This window comes from Octodon degus, unplaced genomic scaffold, assembly GCF_000260255.1.
Source record: "Octodon degus isolate 3935 unplaced genomic scaffold, OctDeg1.0 scaffold00112, whole genome shotgun sequence".
NCBI classification, from domain to species: Eukaryota; Metazoa; Chordata; class Mammalia; order Rodentia; family Octodontidae; genus Octodon; species Octodon degus.
The window spans coordinates 1,711,517-1,722,148 of NW_004524688.1; the positions used below are offsets into that span (position 1 = coordinate 1,711,517).

The 10,632-nt window shown below is 40.8% G+C and overlaps 1 protein-coding gene across 1 annotated transcript in view; it reads right to left on the reverse strand.

Annotated features, from left to right (window-relative positions):
* Positions 1-10,632, reverse strand: part of Pacrg (parkin coregulated) — a 539,156-nt gene that overhangs the window by 26,083 nt on the left and 502,441 nt on the right. The gene's annotated exons all lie outside the window — the stretch shown is intronic.

The following is a 10,632-nucleotide window of genomic DNA, read 5'->3' on the forward strand; positions in this document are numbered from 1 at the left end:
TCCACTCAGGTTTCCATGAGAATGCATTTGATCATTATCCTCCACACCTGGCCGCCAAATCGCACTTAGGTTAGGTATCTCATGAAAGTGGGCTCCTTATATACTGTGGGAAGATAAATAAAGGAAAGAGTGCTTCAGAAGTGTTTAATGATTTTTAAAAATCCTTTATATATTACTTAATCTTCATCAGGAACTAATTTTATGTTGTTTTTAGGTACAGTGCTACATAAAATAATTCAGCAGTACAAATTTGGCAATATGGAATATTTAGTGTTACCAGTTTCTATTTAAAAGACATAATAACAGATAAACTTTTCTGTACTTGTATAAGATTTCAAAAGTAGGGCCCAGGGAGATAGCTCAGTAGCATGAGCTCTTGCCTGGTAAGTGCGGGGTCCTGAGTTCAATCCCTGGTACCGCAAAAAAAAAAAAAAAAAAAAAAGATTTCAAAAGTAGGATGATGTTCATAATAGCTGTGGGTCAGGGGGTGTGTATGCAAGCACTGAATCTAACTCTCACAACTGCACCACAGAGCTTGTTCTCCTTTTATAGAAGGAGAAACTGAGGCCAAGAAACCAACAGGTTAGGCCAAAGTTACAGAGGTGACAAGAGGCAGGGCCACATCTGGGCACAGGTCTTTATGGACTCTGATGTCTACTTTTAGGAATTTTGGCTACATGACACCAGGACATAGAGCATCAGTAAAGGGCATTGCTCTACCTGCTGAACCTAAGACCCTCGTGACTGAAAGCTCAGTGAACTCTGAAGGAGCTTCGGACACTGGCTCCACTTCTCATGCCATCTGTGCTTTGGAGTTCCAAGTGCATGAGACCAAAAGACCTGCGAATCTCAGCGCAGTGCTGGGACTAGCCATCTGAGCAAGCTACATAGTTTTTGCAAAGCAAACTCTAAAGTGATGATACAGAATAACTGTTATTTGAATAATGTCTAAATTCTATAGGGAAAAGGCTAAGAAAAAGCCTGGAGGCCTAATCACTCCAAATTATCTCCTTAATTTTTAAGAAAACAGAAAAAGCAGAGGAGAATTTCTATAATGAAGTCCTCATTCTGAAAAACCTTTGATATCCCTGAAGTTTTGCGTATATCTCCAAGCTTTGCATAACCCCCTCCCAGGTTTCTACCCTGTGTGCACCACACTCTGAGCAAGGTGGGTACCTGCAGCCATCCTCATTCAATCATTTTTCTATGTTAAATGAGAGAAAAATAATTTCACATGTCCACCATTAGAATGGCTAGTTTATGTACATTTCTAGTGTTCTTTAAAGACTTCAAACGTCAAAAAAGCATCTTTGCAAACTTGTTAGGGCTCAGGAGTGTTCATTTTGGGTGCTTATGTAAAAGAAGTCAGAAATTAAAGGCAACATGTAGAAATTGAGAACTATGAAGCAGGCCCTGGTGCGGGATCAGATGGGACTGCCCTGCTGGGGGCTGTGTGATAAACCCGGTGCTCTGCCAATCTGACTGTCACTGGGGTGAGCTCCAGGGATGTGCGTGGCTATTCTGGTTTCCAGCATGGGGACTAGGGTGAGAATGTAACCCTCTGTGTTTTGTAAGGACAGGGGGACGGGCTCTGAAGTGTCGTTAAAATTCTGTGAAGTGAAAAGCAAGAGGCAATGTGTTGTCTTTTTTCACTACGAAGAGCAGGAAAATCAAATGTGAATCTTGTGTCTGCTCCAGTCCTGACTTCAGGGCTCTTCATTTTGCAACATTTAAAAAATATATTGTTATTACTACATGTTTGCAGTACATAGTGGTTATATATATTGGGAGGAGTTGGTATGTATACCTAATAAATCTTAATTCTCTGATTGTTGTCTCCTACCCTTCCCTTCTCCTCCAACTCCGTCCTCTTCCCATTGGCAAAAGCTCTCTTTTCATCATTTTGCAGCATTAGATCATCTAAACAGGTACTGTTTTCAGAAAACCAAGCAGTAAATACATGCAGAAAGGTTTTTAAAGGTAGAAGCAAACTATTCATATCCCATCTGCTTTTTTGAAAATATAGTCAATATAGACACATATGTATTATATACATGTATGTATACACATGCATATTTGTACACATATGTGTACAAGTAAATACATACTCATGCATACACACATGCACTTATATGCATGCATACATATGTACACAAACACGCATGTACATGTACATATGCATGTATGCAGAGAAGTATGTACACATAAACATAGACATGTAAGCATCTCAACACATGCATATCACACATATATTCACATATTTTTAAATTTTCCTATTTTGGAAAATTTCCTCTCAAAGAGTTTGTGGGGGCAGGGAAGAATGATGTGAAATTTGGTAAGGAACATGTTTCACTATGAATAATGAAAACTCACTAAGATTTGTTGAATGTATCATTGATACATGACTTATTTAGCAGATAGCAAGCCATTTTCTGCAGCTGAAATTATAATGTTACTATTGATTTTGAAACTTAATTTCTAGTTCTTGACAGAAACAAAGTTCTTAATACTTCTAAAGAGGTTTATATTGTATGAACTTTATGAAATATTTCTGTAAAACTGGCTTTAGAATCTTTCATATTTGTTCCATCTCTCTGATATTCTTTATAGAATGTTATTTTATTGTTATGTTATTCTAGTAAACATAAATGTCCTGCTTTATGTGTCAATAATAAAATATGCATTATTTCCCTAAAAAGCAGCAAAAAACACTGATATTTACTGACAATAAATATTTATAGACAGTTCACACCAATTTTATCATCCATACCCACTGTAACAGACTCGAGTTTATCATTCAGTCTGGAAGATTTTATAAACCACTGAATAATGAACTCCTATCTATTCCAAACTCCATGGATTATAAAGTACTATGAATTGTCAGTAGTTATTCTGATGAAATATTCCCTTCACCCCCTACTTGCATAAAGATAGGTTGCGTTCCAAAGTATGTATAATTTATAAATGGAAGTATAACTGTAAAATGTGATTTACGTGACAGAAGTGTGTGGCACTGCCCTTCCTTTCAAATCCAGAAGTGAAGCTGGTACCTTCTGTGAGGACAGGGTGGAACATGGTGTCACTTAGTCCTTCCCACAGCCTGATAACGTGTTAGGGCTTTGTTCCCAGATAGCTCTTCTACTGAGGGCCAGGTCTTCCTTGGGCACAGTCATCTACCCACGACAGAGCTCCAGCTGCACAGAGTGGACGCTTCCTACCCCGTCCTGGTCTATGTGCCCTGGTAGCTCTGCTCCTGTTCTGATGGCTCCCACTGGCTCTGAGGGGGCAGCTTGCTATTCTTCCCAGCATAGGTGCTGTGTTCTCTGCCCAGGACTTTGTTTCTGCGGGAGCTCTGTGGGTTGGAGCATCTTCCTAGTTGCTGCTCTGGCAAATTTCTCCACTGTGGCTTTGGCTTTTCCTTCCATGCCAAGTGGCAGAGATTGAGGTGGGGAAATGCTCTGCCTTCTCTATGGTGTCAGGGTTATGCCACAACTGAGGACACGAGCACTGACAGAAGAACTGTCCCAAAAGTTGGAGGCTCCAGATTAACAGGTGGGGCACTAAAGAAGTGCCTTCACTATGCAAGGGAGACCTCTCTCCCATGGAGGTGGGATGCCACAGAAATCTGATAAGGTAGCATGAGGGACAGAGTGTGTAGGACACAGAGAGAATGGTTCGAGCAAAGGGCCAGGGGTAGGGGCTGTCTGTTCTAATCAGAGACAGATCAGTTAAGGCCAGGCAGGTGCAGACCAAGGGAGGCTGACAGGGAAGCAGGGTCAGGTGACAGGGACCATATGGGTCGAGTGAAGGATGAAGGGTGTCACCTTGTCACCTTTACTCTCAGTGCAAGGAGGCCAAGGCAGTTTTCCTGTGGACAGGGACATTTCTAATCTGTTAGGGCTGTCATTAGTGCAAGGGGTAATAAAGCTGAGCTGGGCTGTGGTTATCCCGTTCAGATTTGAGATGGTGGGGAGAGCCTGGTCTGGCATGACAGATGTCTCAGTTACTCTTCTCTCATTGCTGGGACAAATACCCGACACCCAAAATGAAGGAAGAAAAAGTTTATTTAGCTCATAGTTACCGGAGGTTTCAGTCCATACTTGGCTGGCTCCGAGGCAGAGTGGCACGGCTGAGAGCAGCAGTTCATGGCGGCAGCAAAGAGCAAGAGGAGCCAAGGGAGGAGTAGCAGCAACAATGGCAACAGAGAGCAAGTCTCTCTCCCTTAAATTGCATTCAGGCTGTCCGTCCCAGGCTGGGGAGGTATGCACACCCACAAATCCAGCAGTACTAACACCCATAATCTCAGTGGATCATGAGTTAGTCTCAAACTCTAGAAGTCCCCACCCCATGACTACATGAGGCTTTGGGGGGATGACTAGACACAAATCATAACAACATAGAAATGAAGAAACAGCAAAAGAGCTAGAAGATGGGGTTGAATTTGATGGGGTGAGAGAGATGTATTGAGACTGCTGGCCTGTAGAGACAGATGGCAACAACAGCCTCCCAAGGGACCCTGAGGACAGAGCTGTGAGGGCGACACAGAGCAAGAGTGTGCTTTGGACACATTCAGTTTGGGTCCCTATGAAGTCTCTGGAGAAGGTGAGTGGCTCTAACACCAGGCCCTCAGTCACCATCATGGAACAAGGAGCAAGCACAAGGAGCTGAGGTCGGATATGTCACAATACAGCTTCTGCTTCATGTTTAAATAGATCTAAAATATAATTTTATACTTGTATAATTGTTGGGATCATAGCTACTCAAAAACATTTAAAAGAATGTTTAAAACAATATTTAAAACTCAAAAACATTCAAAACACTGTATTTAAATTTGGAATTACCAGAGAGTTAACTATTCACCTATGACATTGTGCTTCTGACATCCTAACATGAAAAACTTGAGTCTTAATAAAAATGCATATCCCCTTCTTTGCTCCGTTTGTTCAACCATTAGCTTCCAACTATTTGGGGCATGCAATAGATGCTTACAAATGACAAGAGCTAATTCTTCCATCACAGAGTCCATGTCTTTGGAGTAGAGCTCTTTTTGGAAGTCGTCCAGAGTTTTGTGTACATGCCTAGAGTACTCAACCAGAAATCCCACCACACCCATGGCCGAACAACAGAATCAAGAAAGGTGACAAGGGGTGATCAAAAACTACCACAAGTATTTAAATTTAAAAAACTTGCCACAATAATACACATTGTCAAGCCATATAAGGTAAGTGTTTTCAAAGAAAGGGAGAATATTTTGAGGGGGTCTAAGAACAATCTATCTTTTATTCTAATTTTTTATTTAAACATTACTTTGTGATTACACCATGTTGATCAACTGATTATAGCAAATTCTGTCAAATGAAAACATCATGGTGTGTCCTAATCCACCGCATTCATCGGATCTGGCATCCTGTGATTTCCAGTTCTTCCCCCGTGCCAAACCATGAAAAGAGAAATGTTTTCAGTTGAGTCAGACATTGATGAAGCCATGACAGCACAACTAAAGACATTCAGAAAGAGGACTTCCAGAACTGCTTCGGAAAGTGGCAAGAACAATGGGATAAATGTGTTTGGAGTGAGGGAGTATTCTAAGAAGGATTAATGTCAATTTCTCTTTTATTTAAATTTTTTTAAGGGCTGGGAATAGCTCAGTGGATTAAGTGCCTGCTTAGGCAAGCACAGGGACAGGGGTTTGAACCTGGGCACCACAGGCCATGCTAGCCCTACCTCCAGGTGCACTGAGCTGGCCACTGAGACCCGGTGTGGAAGCACATGCCTATAATCCCAGGGCTGGGGAGGCCAAAAACAGGAGGATCATTACAAGTGTGAGCTGCACAGTGAGACCCTATACTATTTTAAAATTTAAACATGCACTGTGTTTCTTGATTATACTTCATATGTCTGTTGCTTTACAGAGTTCACACACATAAAAAAAACCCTGAGTGCATGTAAAAAGAATCTTTAAAATTAATGCAAGCTTGACTTTTATTTTTTCATTAAAATAATGTCCTATAATAATACTTATGACATGTTCAGAACAACTTTTCAATTATGCACACATGAAAAGTAGACAATGCCAAAATTAGTAGTGAAAAACATTTCATAGTACACTTCACTTTAGCATCTTAAGAACTTTTTATTTGATAGTGATCATCGGGCCTGAACCCTTCATGTGACCCCTGTGCACTCCTTCGGGGCCGCCTATTGGTGGAGGCCATGCCGCAGGGGGCAAAGGCACTAACTGAGCGTTGTGCAACCGTAGCTTTCACCTGGATGCCAGCGTGGAAGACACGACGTCGGGGGCCTCCAGCCAGTTCCTTTGGGCCGTTACCTGCCTGGCTGCACTCTGCCTGCAGATTGTGGGCGCTCTGTGAATTCCAACTTCACCAAGACCCCAGCTGAGGCAGCGAACACGACTTTGGCACCCACCAAGATAGTCACCACGACTGCAACACCCACTGCGCTGACCACCACCCCAGCGCTAGAAACGTGGTGAACACCACAAAAGCTGTTCTTCCTGTGTTAATTCAAGTATTGCTAATACTCCTTGCTATTGGATAGAATGTACAGAAGCAAATAGGAGCCACTGTTCTGGTAATTCAGCAGTTAGTGACCGTAGCATGGCGAACAACACTGCCTTGTGTTCTGTGCCTACTGCTATTGCTCCAGTGCCAACCAAAGCCAACAGCTAAAACCACTACTTCAGGGGCCGGGGAGATGGCTCAGTAGGATAAGTGCTTGACTGACAAACGCAAGGATCTGAGTTCAATCCCCGGTTCCGCCAAAAAAAAAAACCCAAACAAACACCACAACTCCACCTTCACCATCTTCCACCACGGTTACCACAACAGGTACAGCAAATACCACTGTGACTCCAACTTTAGGACCTGGGCTGAAGTCTATCTTTGATGCAGCCAGTTTCATTGGAGGAACTGTCCTTGTTTTGGGTGTACAGGCTGTAATTTTCTTTCTCTATAAATTCTGTGAATCTAAAGAATAAAATTACCATACTCTCTAAACAGACATATTAAATTAATGAGGACTGGTAATTAATTTGTATAACTCACTGAAACCAAAATACTACATTTCAAGAAGTCCCACATGGAAGATGCTGTTCCAGGATCTTTAAATTTGCAAAGAATGCATAGGATATTTTGGAGCATCGTCCCTGAAGAAAAATCAGTTAAACCATTTTGCTCAAAAGAGTATTTATAAAATATACTGCATGAATCTTTAAAAAAAGATAGCAGTCACCAAAATTTACACAAAATTTGCACCAGTGTCAGGCCTGGTGGAATTGGCAATGGAACAGAGACCAGCAGCTCGTAGAAGGACTGCGCAAGCGAGAAATCCGGCACCAAATGTTTGCAGGAAAAAAATTGCTGCTTCCCAGAGCTTTTTATGTCTAAAAAAGAAAGGATGAAAAACACACAACTAGTTGGGCTGAGACTCCTCACAGTGAAATCCCAAACTATTAAAACGAATTTCCTTTTATGAAAAGATCTGATGAATAAATGTTTTTGTAGTGAGCAAATTGGAGACTCAGGTGGCAGCTTTTGAGTCCAGATTGTGTTTAGAGTTTCATTTTTTTTGGTTCTAAGAGGACAAGTTTGGCCTGCTGATTACCTGGGAGGGCAGCTTTAAGGCTCCGTTTTGCTCAGGAGGGTCAGTCTCTGCGCACAGTAAGACAAGCATGATGCCTATATCACTTCATGGCCTTTGATTTCTAATATGCTTTGAATTACAACACAAGAATGTTACTCTGGGGCCAGCCAAATAGCTCAGTGGATTAAAGCACCTGCTTAGGCAGACCCAGGTGCTGGGAGTTCGATCCCTTGGCCTGAGGTGCCAGCACCATCCCCGGGGCATGCTGAGACAGCAATTGAGATCAGGCGTGGTAGCACACGCCTATAATCCCAGCACTTGGGAGGCTATAAACAGGAGAACCACTGTGAGTCAGATCTAATAGTGAGACCCTGAACACCCTGTAGACTCTTCCCTAAAATACAGAAAAAAATAATAATAAAGAATGTTACTTTGGCGGAATTGTTCTTCTATAATGCTTTAGTCTAAATATTTTAATGTTGTCTAAATTCTTTATTCAATGAGGAAAAGAAAATTATACTGCTTTTATTTAAGTGATACAAAGAAAAAAATTTAAATTAAAAGTAAACCTCATCAGAATATTCAATTAATTATTTAACTCCTAATTTTTAATATTTTAATAATTTTATTGAGAAAGAAATAGCATAATCCCTAATTTTTAACTTACGATTTTTTAAACATTTTTTTTTACGAAGATCTGTTTCTAGAGGCCGTGATATGCATTTGATTTTATCTTAAATATTGAAGACTTTAATAAGAAAAGAAAGCATCTCAATATATTGGTTAAAGTTAATTGAATTTGGGATGCATGCTAAAACTTGGTAGGCCTCATTTCTCTTCCTATGCTATTAAATTAGTAGATCAAAAGGTTAGCTCAATGTAGCCTGACACATACCGTGTATTTCAATTATACACGATTATTCTATGAATGCTGTATTTTGCTTAGGATTGGTAATTACTGAATACAAGCTGTTTAAATCTCATCTTCAAAATGACAAATTTGGAAGTTCACTTGCTAGATAGCTTTTATAGTTTCCTACTTCAAACTTAATTGAAATTAAGTGTACAGAATCTAGATTTTATAAAACGGTATAAAACAAAAAGAGTTCAATTTCATTTTTGGCAGTGTTATTTTCTAGCTTGTGTGCTACAGTGTTCTGATGGTTCTTGCCCCTTCAATCTTTCCCATAACGTAGCAAGTTTCACCTTCCCAGGCTCCAAGCATGTCAACGACTGCTGACCCTCAGCCCATGTGTGATGTTCAAGTCCTACCCCTTCTCGTCTCACTTCATATCATACCACTTTCACGATTCTCCAACTGGAAGGAATCTCTCCTCTCTTTTCCCAAATCTCTCCTCTCTTTTTAACTCTGCTTCTCATTTTCTGTTGTAAGTTGTTGTTAAACACATGTTATCAAAATTCACACATTGAAGTCGTAATCTCTATCGTGCCTGTATTTGGAGGTGAAACCTAAAAAGATCCACTTAGGATAAATGAGGCCACCTGCCCTGGCACTGCTCTTATAAGCAGCGATAGCAAGAGACTGGATGGGTCTCTTCCCGCGCACAGGCACAAGGAGAGGTGGTGGGAGGACAAAAGGAGAGGGCAGTGGTCTGTGGACCAGGAAGAAAGTCCCACCCCCCGCAGACACCAAACTGGCCAGAACTTCATTCTTATATTCCAGTCTCCAGAACTGTGGGGTCATGAATTTATTTCTGTTGTCCAAGCCACCAAGTCTACCGTATTTTGTTCTGACATCAGAATGGACTAAGACAGCAGGTAATAGACAATCCTTTTGCAGGCGGGATTCCTTATAGTGAGGGTTCATTTAAAACCTCTCTTTGCTTCTCCATCATCCCCTTCTACATACATCACACAGCCATTTGCAACCTGACCTCATCAGCTTAAGAACAGCAAGACCAGGGCAAGCTTAAAGCCTTAAAGGCTGTGTTAAAGCAGAGGCCAACCTGAGGGTGACCCTGGGCACATGCAGCACAGGCCACTTGTGGTAGAAAAGAGATGGTCAGAAGGTGTAGAGCTTTGGAAGACTCAATGCAGGTATACTTTCTGGAGGTGATAAACTCAACCTCTAATGTGACAAACCCATATCTCATTACACAACAAAAGCTGCCCGGTCTTGGGATGACAGGGTGGGGTCTGGGCAGAAGCAGTGCAGGGTGAAAGTGTAGAAAAAGCACGACAGAAAGCTAACTAGCCTGGCAGTGGTGAGCCAAAGAAAACACTCGGCTCGCACTTCATGAGGTGCAGAGGGTATGCATGACTCACGGCGTAACAACAGACCCTGATATACAGGCCGTTTGGTTTAGGGAACCAGAGAAAATTATTCTCCCCAGAAAATTTAACAAATCAAGAACAATCTATCTTTGTGGAGTAGACATTCCTTTTCTTATAGGAAGCTTTTCCAAGTAGCTAAAAAGCCCCTCATTTGAAAGTGAATCATTTGAAACCAAAGCCGCATACCATTGCTATTTTAAGGAAAAAAAAATATGAGAAAGAATAGTGAAGTTTACTAGAGGGAATATGTTCACATATACAGACACAAATTGCCAAGAATGACAAAACTTTTGATTAAATATTAAAAGCTTATTAATAAAGACTAATAAACTAAGCTAGATGAAACAATCACACACATGAAGAGAGCCCTTAAACCAAAAATGAAAATCTGAGGGAACAGACAGCAAGACAACAAGATAAAAAGGAAAAATGAGTTGACTGAACTCAGGAAAGAAGTTCAAGAAAAAATCATAGAAATGAAGTTCACATTCAAAGGCACAAAGGAAGAACAGAACAATGAAAAACTCAGTAGGATAATAGAAATTAGAAAACTCAGGCAAAATCAAATGAAATACAGAATTTAAAATAATTGGAGATAAGATGAGAAGTAGAGAAGAAAGGAATAGAAATCTAGCCTGATAGAATAAGCCTGATTGGAGATTTTATTTTTATTTTTTTTTAATTTTTTTATTTGAGAGAGAGAGAGAGAGAGAGAGAGAGAGAGAGAGAGAGAGA